A 15,628-nucleotide genomic window follows, 5' to 3' on the forward strand; every position below is an offset into this window, starting at 1 on the left:
GGACTTGGTCCGGTTGGTTCTGGGGCGTGTTGTCAGCCTGGGGATGGAGAATTCTATCCTTCCTAGGTATTGGCTTTCTCATACTATTCAGTTGCTGCTTATGTCTACAATGTGGGCCAGCGATTTGTGGTCTGTGTGCCACCTCGTGTATCCCACATCCAAGTTTTCGTTCGAGATCCCGGAAGAAGAAAGAAGAACAAATGATGCTATATGAACAGATGGATGGATTGATGAAGATCGATATCTCCTAAGGGTCCGAAGGGGACAAGGAGGGAATGAGGAAATGTGAATTTTGTGATCAGTTATGTCCCCTATCGTAGACCCCAACGGCTCCATGTGCATGCTATAAGTACATGTATGTTCCCTCCTGCTCCAGTTCTGAAGACGCAAACATATGTGCGTCCACCGTCAACATGTCCTCTTTCAGATCCGCCATGAACGGGTCAGATATTCCATTCCTAAGTATGAAAGGCCACCGACTTTATGTGGTTCACTTTCCACATCTCACAGATTCAGGCGAGTAGGCCCGAATTCTGTCATCGAGCTTTTTCCTGCCTTCTGCCTCTGAAAGCTCCAGTCTGAGCCTGCATCCGTGACCATGAACTTTGTCCTACTCCCTGCGCGGCTAACGGTGCCTGATCCACCATATTGCCTGCCAAAAACTGTATTTCACCTTCGAGATTATCTCCTTCGCTCCTCATCCGATGCATTCCTGTCTAGTAGTTTAGGTAAACATTCTTCCAGCTTCCGTGCAAAGGGCCAGGCCTTGCTGCCCTCATGCCAATAATTCATAGCCCCGTTACCATGGAATATTCCTACCCCCTCGCATCTAGTGTAGACACTTAGACGCTTGTACACGCACTAACAGTCAGTATAGTCAGTATAGAATAAGATTCTATCCTAAGAGACCTTTCCTTTTGGATAACACAGTTCTTTAAACATAGGATATTAGATATGATTTGGAATTAGGTTGACATAACCCCAGACTTCTGTCTCCACATGTAAAGCTAAAAGTCAAGTCCCCTTCACCCTCTCGTTGCACGTCAATCACACGTCATGCGGCTGCGCGCGCATCTCTGCCAACTATTTCTGCTGACATTGCAGGATTCTCTTATGGATCCACCCACTCATGACATCATGTATGATGACGTTTATTAAATTACGCCCTCTATTAGCTACGTATGCACCTTTTATCAGCTGTTACGCCTCTTGCATCTGCTTTACTGTAATGTATTTTCTATAAAACTGCCTCTCTGTCAATAATATATGTTCCTTCCTTCCTGAACTCTCGTGGTGATGGAATAGAAGGCCAACAATTCGAATTGTTTCCCTTTTTATAAGAATAAAGCCTTTTAAACCTCTAATATCACGGATTCTGCCTCTTATATTTACTGAGTTATTCTTGATAGATTTTACCGCATAAAAAATAGTACCGGTAACGAAATATTTACCACACCCCCACCCCAACCGTGGATGTACAACCCGTACCCTCACCCGCGTATGTATGGAGCGTACCCCCACCCTAACCGTGTATGTACGACCCGAACCCTCACCCGCGTATGTATGGAGCGTACCCCCACCCCAACCGTGTATGTACGACCCAAACCCTCACCCGCGTATGTATGGAGCGTACCCCCACCCCAACATTCTAAGTACGGAGCGCACCCCAGGCCCCAACACCAGCACCTTCACCCAACATCGCGCATGTACGAGTCGTACCAAGCCAGACACAAGGACAGCACTGTACAACAAAATTGCCGAAGTACACACCGTACACACGCTAAAAACGCACGTACACAACCAGGACAAAGCACAACAACACAAGAATACACCATTCGAATGGCACAAAGCCACAAAACATGTCCAACAAGCACAAATACAACACATTCACTAACCTGCAACTGCCAAAATCCCAAACAGAGGCCCAAAACACAACCACTCCTTATAACACACCCACCCAAAGTTCAAACACAGCCACACCCACCAATGGACCAATAAAAAGGGCCCACACACACAAACCATGAGCCTTTGCAACAGACTCACTGCTGCCAGACCCCACAGACAACCTACAGCACCATACTTGAACCTTTACTACACCTTACACTTGCACACCTTCACACACACACCTTCACAAACACCCCCTCATCACATTCACACACACCTGCACAACTACACCCACACACCCACAACCATCCACACCCACACCCCCCACAACCATCCACACCCACACCCCTCACCATGCCCACTAACAAGAATCCAAAGTTCACTAGCCAAGAGTTGGAGGTCCTTGTCGACGAAATCCTCAGAGTCGAGCCACACCTCTTTGGAACATTGGTCAGACAGACCAGCATTTCCGACAAAACTGCCATGTGGCAGAGGATTGTCGATGCTGTCAATGCTGTTGCGTCCACCAGAAGGACCAGGCATGAATGCCAAGCCAGGTGGTGCGATCTGCGGATGAGGGTCCGAGCCAAAATGACCGAACGACCACAACCAGGCCAACATCACAGGAGGAGGGCCGCCCCGCAGACCCGTACAATACCATCCCTGGGAGGAGAGGGTGATGGCCATACTGCCGGTGGTGGCAGTGGACGGATTAGAAGGACTCCGAGACCCGGGTGAGTACACAAACAACTCGCCTCACATGGAGGGAACGTCATCCACAACCAAACTCACAATCAGTCACGCAACCACCCCAAGCTATCGCATGACTCAACCACACTCCATGAACACGCACATGCCACTAGCGCCACCATGCCCCATGCACCCAGCTGGACAATGCCAAGTCACTGGCCACAGAAAACACCAACACAAGACACGGTAAGCCGGATGGTGGGAGTGTGGGCCCCAAAAATCACATAGTGCAACTCAGAAGCAGACAACAATGCCCTCTGCCCATATGGCCTAGGTCACAGCAAGACAAACAGTGTGTCCCCACACAGGAAAGACTTGCCAGCAAATGGCGGACGCCTTGCATTAAGACATGGGGGTGAAGGCACTTTTTGCACATGACAGCAGCTAATGAACAGCCAACACTGTGAAAGAGTGGCAGCACACACCACCACAGCAGCAGCGCAGACACACACACTATACCCAATGGGTGCCTGGAGATCAGAAACAAACTCACATCAACAAGCCAAGGGCCATTCAAAGATCTGCTAAAAGTGTGTGCCTAGGAAGCTGGGCTGAGGTGACAGAGGGTGACACACAGAGGGAGGGAGAGGGGGAGAGAGAGGGAGGGAGACACAGGGAGATGGACAGAGGGAAGAGGCTGACACAGGGAGGGAGGGAGAGGGGGACAGAGAGGGAGTGAGAAAGGGACACACAGGGAGACCAATTCAGCCTTGTGGGGTGTGGGAATGTCTGCCCGTCCGCAGGTGGACTGCGTGCATGTAGACAAGGGTGGCCAGTGCCTCAATCCCCCTCTCTTCTCCATGGCCAAACACAGGGCCATGTCTCAACCTGTGCACGAGCACAACGCCTGCTACCTGCATTATATAAGTGTGTGGAACAACTCCATGTGCCCACGTACAGTGCAACACGGAAGGCGCCAATGCATGGCTCGCCACACCTGCTCACTCCACTGCTGACTGCAGGCACAATTGACAAAGCAAGTAAGACTGTGCCACACATGGGTAAAGTCTCAAAAGCTGTGGCCAAGGGACATACCCATGCACAAGTGCACTGTGAATGGAATGCAAGACACATCCAAATTCCCAGAGGAAATGTGCCAACTTTGAAACGAATGAAACATGGATGTTGCATGGAACATAAATAACATTGTCTCTCTCACACACAGGTCAACGTCGTGGATCACCCCTCAACACTGGGGGGGAAGACTCACAGGACCCGGCTCTGCGGGATGCCGATCCCACCGGCAGCGACGACTCTCACCACTCTGTGGATGACCCTGACCAACCTGGCCCCTCTGGTGTCCAACCACCTGCAGCACCTGCGTCAGGTACAACTGGGCCAACCACCACCCCCACTCCTGCCACATCCCAGGAGACACCCAGGATCCCTGCCCCAACACCACAATGCAGCCAGGCTCACCAGGAGGGACACGGTGTACCGGGCACCCAGGAGGAGGCAGGCGACAACGCTAATGCCACCCCTCAGGGGTCCCGAAGACCTGATGTGCCCACAAGGGCAGGCCAGGTGCAAGTGGGCAGGGGTGGTGGGAGTGGAGGACGGCGGAGGCGCGAGCCTGACCAGTTGGCTGCGGAACCGGTATATGCCCATGTCAGAAACATCCTGGACACATACCGGCAGGACACCACGGCCATGGCCCAGGTTGTGTCCATCCTCGAGGAGATCAAGACCCAGCAGGCCCAGCAACATGCGGAGCAACATGCCTGTCTACTGCGACACCAAGGGTGGATGGAGGACAGACAGGCTGAGCTCGTGACGGTGTTCACGGGAATTCACAGTACACTCCATCGGATAGCCGACAACATGGTCAACCCTCCCTGTGCCGCCAGGCGTAGAACATCACCACCCACAGGGAGGGATCAGGAGGAGGAGGAGACATCCGACGGAGCATCCCAAACATCGTCACGGCCTGCTTCTGAGGGTTCCCGCAGGAGGGCAGGTCGTCCACGGAAAAGACCGTGAGGGTAGGCGCAACAGCACCATCTCCCAGGACACCTTGCCTGGCATCTGGCCCACTGGACCAACAGCAGCTCATCAGCAAAAGACATTCTCTGCCACATGGACTTGCTGGTCACTGTCTGATCAATGTTGACAAAGACTGTGGCATGGACTCTGAGGATTTCCAATGGCAAGGACACCAACTCCCCTAGTGAAATTTGGATTCCACACACCCGGAAAGCCCCTCATGTCATACCCCCCGCACGTACCCCAACAAAAATAAAAGTTACACGATAAAGAGATGATGCCTACATTTTGCATTATTACCTTACATGTGTCTTGTTAAGTCTAACCATGCCAGAGTTCTCATATGACTCCAACCATCCACACCCTGGGGCCTGAGTCTGGCACAGGACACACATGGGTCACAATGTATTAGGCAAGACACACATGGAGCACCATACACACCCGTGATGGGCCCAACCAGCTGAGGGGGTGGCCGCACAACTGTGCCGACAGACATATTGAGTACAGCGACAGCCATGCGCAGAGGTCAGGGATCATGTGGAGTGTCCTGGGGGGCACCCAGGTACGTGTGGACAGGTGGCAGAACCAGGTCCTGCAAGCTTGAGTCAGGTGGATGCAGAGAATGGTGGCCTGGCCAACGTTGGATGCATGGGGATGGCACATGTCACAATACCCACACAGTCATGGACATCATGCACAATACACAGTTGAATCCCACACAAACTGCTTGCATCTTGCTACTTGACACATAGACACATAGCCACTATCACGGAAAACCATGCCAGGCATGCTGTATGCACCGTGGCAACACACCAGCATTGACTGAGAATAGGCACCTTGGAGGCATAGGGACACCTTTATTATTCATGTATTCGGGAATGCAGAGGAAACTCGGAGTACACATAAACAGGTCATGTGGAGTAACATGTGGGTCCAACACTGGAACCCCCCTTCTGCTGCACAAATGCGTGATAGCCATGGAACTGGCACACAAGTGTCGGCCAACAGCTAAACACCCCCTGCTGCTCACGGAGAGGCTGCCATACACCATTGATCCTCTGATGTGGAAGTCCCACACCATGTCAAGCCAATGCAAACCGTATGTGTCCGAGGGCAGTGTCACACACATTGATGCCATCATCACAATCCACTATCCCATCACAGATGACTGTCAACAAGTCTGACCATCTATTCAGGTGTACCCAGCTACATGTAATGTGTCCCATGGTGATGCGACATGTCTGCAGAGGAACCAAACATCGACAGGGGCAGCGTGCACACATCAGAAACAGCCACACCCAATACACCCCTGATGCATCCCTTATCCCTAAGGAGACTTCCAAACTTGTCCGTGCGTGTAACGCTGAGTCAGCACACGATGACGTGTCCATGAGGAATAGCAGTGCCACAACAATGCAACCAGCAGACGGCATGCGCAAGTACCTGGGGATGAGAGACACACAAGAAGTCAGCCACAAAAAGCACAGCCACTTGCATGTGCATGTACTCGACACATGTAAGGATGACAACATGCTAGGTCACAATTATGACTGGGGAAATACACTCATCACTGGCACCATCACTCCAGTGACACATCCACACACACCTCTGAATCATGTGGCATACATGCAGATGGACACACACATCGCAACACATGCCACACGGGGACATATGCGTGCACACACAGACACTGGTACTCACCACTAAGCAAAGAAGTCGCGTATGAGCCGACTCCGGATGTCCTCTTGCGGAACCACATCCTCCACATCACTAGCCCCATTGCCAAGCCCTTCGTCCTCCACGGGTGGATGGTCCTGATCATCTTGATCCAGGATGAGTGGCACAGCTTTCTCAACTGCCATGTTGTGCAGCATGCAGCAGACCATGAAGATTTTGCAGACCTTCGCCGGGGCATATGGGAGGGCGCCGCCGGTCTTGTGGAGGCATCTGAATCGGCTCTTCAGGAGGCCAAATGTCCTCTCAATCACTCGCCTTGTCCGGCCATGGACGGTGTTGTAGCGGAGCTGGGCCGGCGTGATGGGGTTGCGGAGAGGTGTGATCAGCCATGGCATGTTGGGATAGCCAGCGTCCCCTACATGGAAACCACATGGACATGAGTAGGACAGGAGAAGCGGTCGTGCTGCAAGTCTACGCAAAATACAGGACAGACAGAGTATACCCACCAACAACACGTGCTCGTTCGTTGCGCAGCTGCGTCATCATTTCAGGCACCCTGCTACACCTCATGATGTAGGCATCGTGTGCTGATCCTGGAAAACGAGCACAGACATGTGAAATCCCCATGTTGGACAGACACACCACAAGGGCATTGATGGAGTGGTAGTGTTTGCGATTCCTGTACGCTACCTCCTGTGCCTGTGGTGGTACCAAAGCCACAGGTGTCCCATCTATGGACCCAATGACATGGGGCATCCCTCCCAGGGCATAGAATCCACGCTTGACACCAGTCAACATTTCAGGGGTTGGGAACTTGATGAACTCATCCAGGTGAAGCAACATGGCCTCTAAGAAATCATGCAGCACACGGCTGAACATGCTCTGGGACATGCCACCAACATGAGCTATGGTATATTGAAAGGTACCCGTGGCAAGAAAATGTAGGGCTGCCATTACCTTCAGCTTGGGTGTCAGTGCCGTAGGATACCTGAGCAGCGGTTGCAGGTGTGGTGCCAGCCTTGCCGTCAACTCCTCAATCAACGGTTGGGGGAAGCGGTAGCACCGGATACAGTCATTCTCCCGCATGTCAGCCAAGTCCAGAATTGGTCGGGGAAGAGGCGGCGCTCTGCAGTAATTTGGAAGTGACAAGGAAGAGTGAGTGCACTACAACAACAATTTATTTGTACTGAGCACATGTTAATCTGTCAATACACATATGCTACATACGGAGTCAGGTATGTGCCACATGCCCTGGACACGTATGGCTGCCAGGTGACACTACTACCAAGACCCAGCTACACACGGAGATTGTGAACCTCCACATCCCATGGCATGGGATTAGCTGTGTCCCAGTGTAAGTGAACAGCCAGACGCAACACAGGAGTGACACATCAACACATCAGCAGAAGTAGGATGTCGATTTCAGAGACAGGTAGCGGAACACTAGAGCCACAGGTCACATGACATTACACTAGGACAGCCCACACACCTTGCCAATAAGGTGTACATGTAATGACTCACCACACATACATTGAGAGGATGCAGACATGTCCTTGTTACGCTACTCCGTGTCCCATGCATACATACGCACCTCACATCCGATACCACATGTGGCCTGGTGTGCGTAACAGTATGCCATGTCCATCTACACACAGACACATGTTGGTTGCTGCAACAGCTGATGCTTTTGAGGGAGCACCAACATCAAGCTAATGGGAACACACCACACATACATGACATAGACACATCGTGCACCGTGGGTAGTCACATGTCTGGTGTGGTAACCCCTGTAGCGGGCATCAGGGGACACTTGCGTGTGTTGTTGACTGTGCCATGCCAGTGACGCTCATCCCAAGTGTGCAGTACGACATGCACACATGTCAAGGGATTTAAGGGCATGGCTGGCACACATTGCACCGTCACACATAACATCTGTACACATCTCATCATACATCTGTTGCCTCCTCGACTCAGAAGTCATGTGCCACATCACTGCCTTTCACACCTGTGCCCCACACATGTAGTAATGCCCAGACAATGCCTTGATGTCCATCCATGGACAAGTACGTCAGCTCTATTCCTTCCTGTGTGCTGCCTGTCACCACTGTGATGTGTGAAAGGCACCGTACATTCGCTCAGAGGGCCTGTGTACGTTCCCTATCACTATGGGTGTGCTCGCGTATGCGTACCCATAGTGATAGTGAGCGTACAGGCGTGTGTACGGTCCGTATCACTATGGGTGTGCTCGCGTATGCGTACCCATAGTGATAGTGAGCGTACAGGCGTGTGTACGGTCCGTATCACTATGGGTACGCACACCCATAGTGATACGGACCGTACACACGCCTGTACGCTCACTATCACCATGGGTACGCATACGCGAGCACACCCATAGTGATACGGACCGTACACACGCCTGTACGCTCACTATCACCATGGGTATGCATACGCGAGCACACCCATAGTGATACGGACCGTACACATGCCTGTACGCTCACTATCACTATGGGTACGCATACGCGAGCACACCCATAGCGATGCGGACCGTACACACGCCTGTACGCTCACTATCACCATGGGTACGCATACGCGAGCACACCCATAGTGATACGGACCGTACATACGCCTGTACGCTCACTATCACTATGGGTACGCATACACGAGCACACCCATAGTGATACGGACCGTACACAAGCCTGTACGCTCACTATCACCATGGGTACGCATTCGCGAGCACACCCATAGTGATACGGACCGTACACACACCTGTACGCTCACTATCACTATGGGTACGCATACGCGAGCACACCCATAGTGATACGGCCCGTACACACGCCTGTACAGGCCGTTGCTATGCTTTTGGGGTGCCCTAGGGCCCCGGTACGCACCGTACATGTGTGTGAAACTCCAAATTACATAGGGGACACGAGGGACAAGTATAAAGGCCTACATGCATGCTGGTTGTCATGGAGACCAAGTTTAAAGTTTGAATTTTTTTCAGCAGGTGCACAGCAGAAGTCAGTTTGAATAAATCTACTTTGTTGCAATGTGGTTCTGGAGTTGACATCATGCTCAAGAAAAAAACACAATCAGAACACACTGACTGTGCTAGGTTTGAAGGGATTGGAGGAAACATAGGATGCAAATGTGAGTGGCCAATCACTCTGTACTCCTGTGCATGAAACAGGCCAGCAAGGCAGATATAAGGCAGCCATGTCCCATGAGGGAGCACTTGCCTGCACATCTTTGGATTCTATGACCCAGCTGCTGCTACTGATTCCCTGGAACCATGTCAAGGTCTGTGGAGAGGTCACAGCCTTTCACCCTGGAGGAGAACCTGGCATTGCTGGATGTGATCCTCCCACAGTACCCCCTGCTGTATGGGCGACCAGGGTATCAGGTGAGTGCAGAGTCTACTAGCACAGACTGTGTCCCTTGTTTGTGACTGTGACTTCTGGCATTGTGTCCAGGTGTGACACACATGCTATGTACTGTAGGGGGGTCCCGGGGGGGGGGGAATGCCTGATGTCTCCCAGCCAGAGCATGCTGTGGTGCATGTCTGCCGTCCTCACTTGCATTGTGTTTACTGTGACAATCACTGCATGGTGCATGCCACTATCTGCCTGTCTTGTCCTCCTGGGAATGTAGCCTCTACAGTCCTCATGTGATTATGTGGTCAGCCCAGTGTGACAGGTGAATGTACCCACAGATGTGTGTTAGTTCTGTGTACCTGTGCTGAGAGTGTCCACATGATGTGTTCGTACCCTGGACATCGGTGTGTGTGTAAGTCCCCTGTCATGTGGGTGGGTGCATATGTGGAGTGTGGCACCCGGGCTGCATGAGGGATGGATATACCCTGCCCATGTGATGTGAGCAGGGAGCAGTGCTGTGTGTCTGACGTGCAGAGCCAGCCCCACACCTGTGAGCCCCCCCCCGTCTAGTGGCACATGTGCAGAGTGAGGTTTGTCGCTGCATTTGGCAATGGCAGGTGGATGTCCTGTGCCTGTGTGTGTCTGTGTACTCTGCTGAGGTAGCGTCAGTGGCCTGTGGCATGTGACTGCTTAGAGGTGCTGCACATTATCCTGGTGTAGCTTGTGATGCACAGTGTGAGCCTGGATCATTGATTGTGTCGTTGCCCTCATTCCACCTGTGTACTTTCAATGGCACGTACTGCTTTTGCCCTTCCCCAGAGGATCATGTCCCTATGACAAAGGTGAAATGCATTGGATGCATACTATGCCTTGTTGTAAACAGCAAATTTGTTCTAATATGTGTCTCTGTGACATGTGCCAGGTGTATTGATGTAGTGTCACTTGTTCATCCTCACAGGTAGGCGCCTCTGCCAAGAAGCAGATCTGGATGAACACCGTCAGTGCCGTGAGGAGGACGGAGGGTCGCAAGCGGCGCCTGGCCCAGGTGAGGAAACGCTGGCAGGATATCCGGTGCTGGACGCAGAGGATCGCACGGGTCCTGCTGGGGGACTCACCTGAGACCCCTAAGAACCGCGGGCGCGGCCGTCTGACCCACATCCACAAGCGTGTGCTGGCGGTGGTATTTCCAGACTTGGAGAGGCGCTTACAGGAGAAGCAGCAGCAGGAAAGGGGTAGGTACATGTGTGTTTGTTGTGTGTCACCAGCATTTGTAAGTGCACAGTTGCATGGATACACTGCCAGGGTTTAGAGGTGCTGTGCAGATCCTGTTACCCACAGTATAGCGGTGCTCTCCTGCCTCCCTTCCCCTCCATGCAATGTGTTCCCTGGTCTGCGTGTAGTCACTCCTTCACAAGGTTATGTAGGCTGGCACTTCCTCCACGTGAACTATGCCTGTAGCATCATGTGTGGGGGTGGTGTGTAACAGGTTTTGGGACCTTGCCTGTGCCCTGTCCAGTTCAGTACTTGTGGGTTCCATGTCAGTTGGCACTGATGTCGAGTCCAGACATGGGAGTTAGTCTCTCAAGTGTCATGCCTTACAGCACGCATGTCCTATGTTGTGGCCTGAGACATGATGTGCATGAGTGTGCGATACGCATAGTGCAGGGATGGTGGCGTGTGTTGCAGTCATTCCCATTCAGGACCATGGAGTTGTGTGGCCACTACTGTCCCCTGGGGCATATTTTCCTAGGTGTCATGTGTGTCATCACAAAATGTGGACACTCTCAGTGTCTACAGCATAGGTTGTGCTCTGTGCCATTGTCCCCTGGCACCATGTATATTGACGTAATATGTAGTACAAGTGTCCACTGTACAGCCTGACCTGATTTTCCTTGTTCATACTCACGGTGGCCAGTGCCTGTGTGTCTTGTTACAATCATCTGATGATGATCATTTGTACATGATTATTTGGACAGGCGCACCTTGGGTATTTGGTGTCCAATCTTGCATTTATGCAGCCCATGTGTATTTCACCCAGACTAAGAGATGTAAGTGCTTCCTGTGTCTCAACAAATTGTCTCATGTAGGGGGTGGTTGGTGCGGGCAAAGCCTACATGTCAAAACCTGATGTCTCCTTGCTAGGTCTGGCCAGTGTGTGATGTTTGTCTGGACATACACTCAAGGTGCAGTGAGCCAGTCATGGTGGGCATGTTTTCAGTATTCCCTATGCAGCATGTGCCTCAAGTTCATGGATATGGTCCCTGCTCATCCCTATTTTCGGCAATGCTGTGTGGTGCAGATGCAGTGCTGGATTGTCCCCAGGGCCTGGCTCCTCTGTCAAACTCCATTTCATGTCATTTGCTATTGTGTCATGCTCTCCATGATTTTTCAGTGGCATGGTGGGTCAACCAACTGTGTGTTGCATGCCCTACATCTGTACCTTGTTTTGTAGATGTTACTGATCTTTCTTTTCAGGCTATGCACTGTACCCTCTGTAGATTGGACTCATGTGACATACGTATACAGGTGTATGATTAATTGCTGTCTCTTCACCTTGCCCACAGCATCGTCGGGGGACACAAAGGGAGACATGAGCACAGACGGAGCGGAGGGACCGAGCACCAGTGCCAGCGTTGACATCGTGGCTGGCACATCGAGTGGAACTGAGGCGGACGAGAGTGAGGCCGAGGACCTGTCCACTGGCACGACAGAATATGAAGCTTACGGGTCCGAGGATGATCTCTCTGAGTGGGCGGAGGCTGCACCAGCAGCTGACAGCGGCACAACATCTGTCCCCGCCCCCTCCATTGCCATCAGCCGCCTCCCACTTGCTCGTTTCCCTTCCCAGCGTGCCCGGTCACCACATGTCTCCTTCCTGCCAGGCACCGCACCCCCTGCCCCTGTCTCCACTGCTGCCGCCAATGCCGAGTCTGTGGACATCCAGCGGCAGTTGCAGGTTGGTCAGGCTGCGATGCTTAATGTCCTCCATGGCCACAGCCAAGTGCTGAACAACATGGAGGCATACTTGGAGGGCATTTTCTCATCGCAGGCTGACCAACGCAACTTGCTGAGGTCCATTGACTCGACACTGACTGCAGCAGTGGGTCTCCTGCAGTGCTACGTCCAACCCCCTACCCCTGACCCATCCCCACTTTCCACTCCCATGCCTGTCCCACGTACACCCAGACGTCAGCATGCACCCACCACAACAGACACAGGCACCACACCAGCAGGGAAGGTCATACGCACACCTCCTGGCACGCACAAACAGGGTGAAGTAGGCACACCCACTGGGTCGGGGGGCAAACGTAAGACACGCAGCCAGAGTGGGAGTCCGCATTCCACCAAATCCACTCCCTCCAAATCCCCTCCCCTCAGCTCTCCTGGCCACATATCCGGCTAAGACTCCTTCATGGCCGCTCTGTCCCTGAGCCCCACTGTGACACCCCCCCGCAAGCGGTCAAGGGAGTCCCCGGTCAGGGTGGTTGAGTCCCCCCCCCTGTCCACACTGTCCCCCAGTGGCGCTGTGACCCATCCCTCCGCCCCCCCCCTCCTTGGGGCCTGTGGTTCCTTCGGGTGCAGGGGAGTCGCTGGAGGACCTTGCTAAGGTGTGCAGCGATATCCTGGCCTCCGCCTTTGGCCCTGCCCCACCCCCTGTGGTGGAGTCCTCCATCCCTGCACCCACGATGCCTACCCTTCGCCCTCATGTCCCTGCGGTGCCTGGTCCTTCCCCCCCACATGATGCCCCCCCCTGTGGAAGACAAAGGAGTCTGACTGTGCAGGCAAGCTAGGGGACACGCGTCCCACTGTGTCCCCCACCTGGATTTGAACTTTGGATTGCCCTATGGGCATTGTACATTTTGAACTTTCAAGGGACAAACTGATTTTTGGATGCTGAATAAAGCAATTTATTTTTCCTTAGTACACTACTGTCTGTCTGGTACTGCTGTTGGTCGACCTGCCCCATTATTTTGGGTGGTGATAATGTGTTGGGTGTGTGGGAATTGTAGTCTTGTGCTGGTCATAGGGTGGATCCTGGTATCTGTGTGCCATCACAAGCTGTTGGCTACATTACTTTGTTCATGTAAGCAGTTACTGCATGGTGACATCGTCCCAAGGTGTGTTCCTTCCTCTGTGTAACCTGACATCTTCCCTGCAGGGTCTTTCCAATATGTGGTGCTGAGCTGTGTCTACATTGGCTGGGTGTGTGACGGACTCGTTAGACTTGGGCCATGCATGCTGAGCGATGTCTCCACCTGCATCATTCGTGGCGTCCTTGGTGGTCACTGTACTTGTGTATGGAGACTGTTGTCATGACTTCATGTGTACATGTTTTCTTTTTGGCGCTATGCATGTGTATACTCCCAGCCTCGCACACATGTGGTACATGTACTGCAGGATCTTTGTGCACCTGACTGACATTTGTGGGCATTGGATCTGTGGGTACTCCACCCTTTTCTTTGCAGGGGCACTGCTGTGAGTGTTAGGCACCCAGCCCTCCTGTGTCTGGGCACTGCTGGGAGGACTCTGCACACACCCCTCTTATGACTGGGCACTGCTGGGAGTGTTAGGCACCCAGCCCTCCTGTGTCTGGGCACTGCTGGGAGGACTCTGCACAAACCCCTCCTGTGTCTGGGCACTGCTGGGAGGACTCTGCACACACCCCTCCTGCGTCTGGGCACTGCTGGGAGGACTCTGCACACACCCCTCCTGTGACTGGGCACTGCTGGGAGGACTTGCACACACCCCTCCTGTGTCTGGGCACTGCTGGGAGGACTCTGCACACACCCCTCCTGTGACTGGGCACTGCTGGGAGGACTCTGCACACACCCCTCCTGTGTCTGGGCACTGCTGGGAGGACTCTGCACCCACCCCTCCTGTGTCTGGGCACTGCTGGGAGGACTCTGCACCCAACCCTCCTATATCAGGATATGTACGCTTAGAACATACACTGGTGTGGGTTCGCTCCATGCATACGAGGTGGGGGTACGGTCCGTACGTACACTGTTGGCATGGGGGGGTACGCTCCATGCATATGCGGGTGAGGGTACGGGTCGTACTTACACTGTTGGGGTGGGAGGTACGCTCCATACGTACGCGTGTGGGGGTACGGGTCGTACTTACACTGTTGGGGTGGGGGGTACGCTCCATGCATACGGGGGTGGGGGTACGGTCCATACCCGCGCTATGGAATGCTTGTGCGGGCCGTACCCAGGCCTTTGCCACGTGGGTACAGCCGTCCCGCAATTGTTGGGGTGACGTAGGTGTGGGCGTGGTACGACTCGTACCCATGCTCTTAAGGCGTGGGTACGGGACGTACCTGTATTGTTGTGTTGCCGGTTCGCGTCGTCAAGCACTTCCGTTGTGGCGGACGCTGGCTTTGCTGGACACGCCCCCACCCCCTCGTAGTGACCAGGGCCTGGGAGTCAGGTATGTCCAGGGCATGTGTGCTTTGTGACTTTGGTGGGGGTTTTGTGGCCTGCCCCTGCTCCTGCCCCCCCCCTTCCCCCCTCCCTTTGTTGCTCTGATCTTCTGCGGCGTCTACGTCGTAACCTGTAGAGGAGGTCGACTGCTATGAGGGCCGGGATGACACGTAGGTTCGGGTCCATGTCTGTCCGTCTTGTGCAGGTACTCCTTGTTCGCATCGTCCTGATTTCCCTGCAGTTTTTGGCTGTCGGAAAATATTGTCCGTGCGGGATGACGTCGGTGCGAATCATACTTCCTGGTTCGTGAATGGCAGGCTCCGTGCGTCCAGACGTCACGTCGGCGCTTTCCCGGATCACATTTGTATGTTTATTTTCGTCGGTCGGGGTTTTGTACGATTCGTACGGAAATAGTATTTCCGTGCGAATCGTACTTCCATGTTTGTATATTGTTACGACCGGGTACGCGTCGGACGGAGAATATGCTCCGTCCGACGGCTCGTACCCGGTTTTTACAGGATCGTGATCGGCACCTCAGTG

This window comes from Triturus cristatus, chromosome 2_1, assembly GCF_964204655.1.
Source record: "Triturus cristatus chromosome 2_1, aTriCri1.1, whole genome shotgun sequence".
NCBI lineage: Eukaryota > Metazoa > Chordata > Amphibia > Caudata > Salamandridae > Triturus > Triturus cristatus.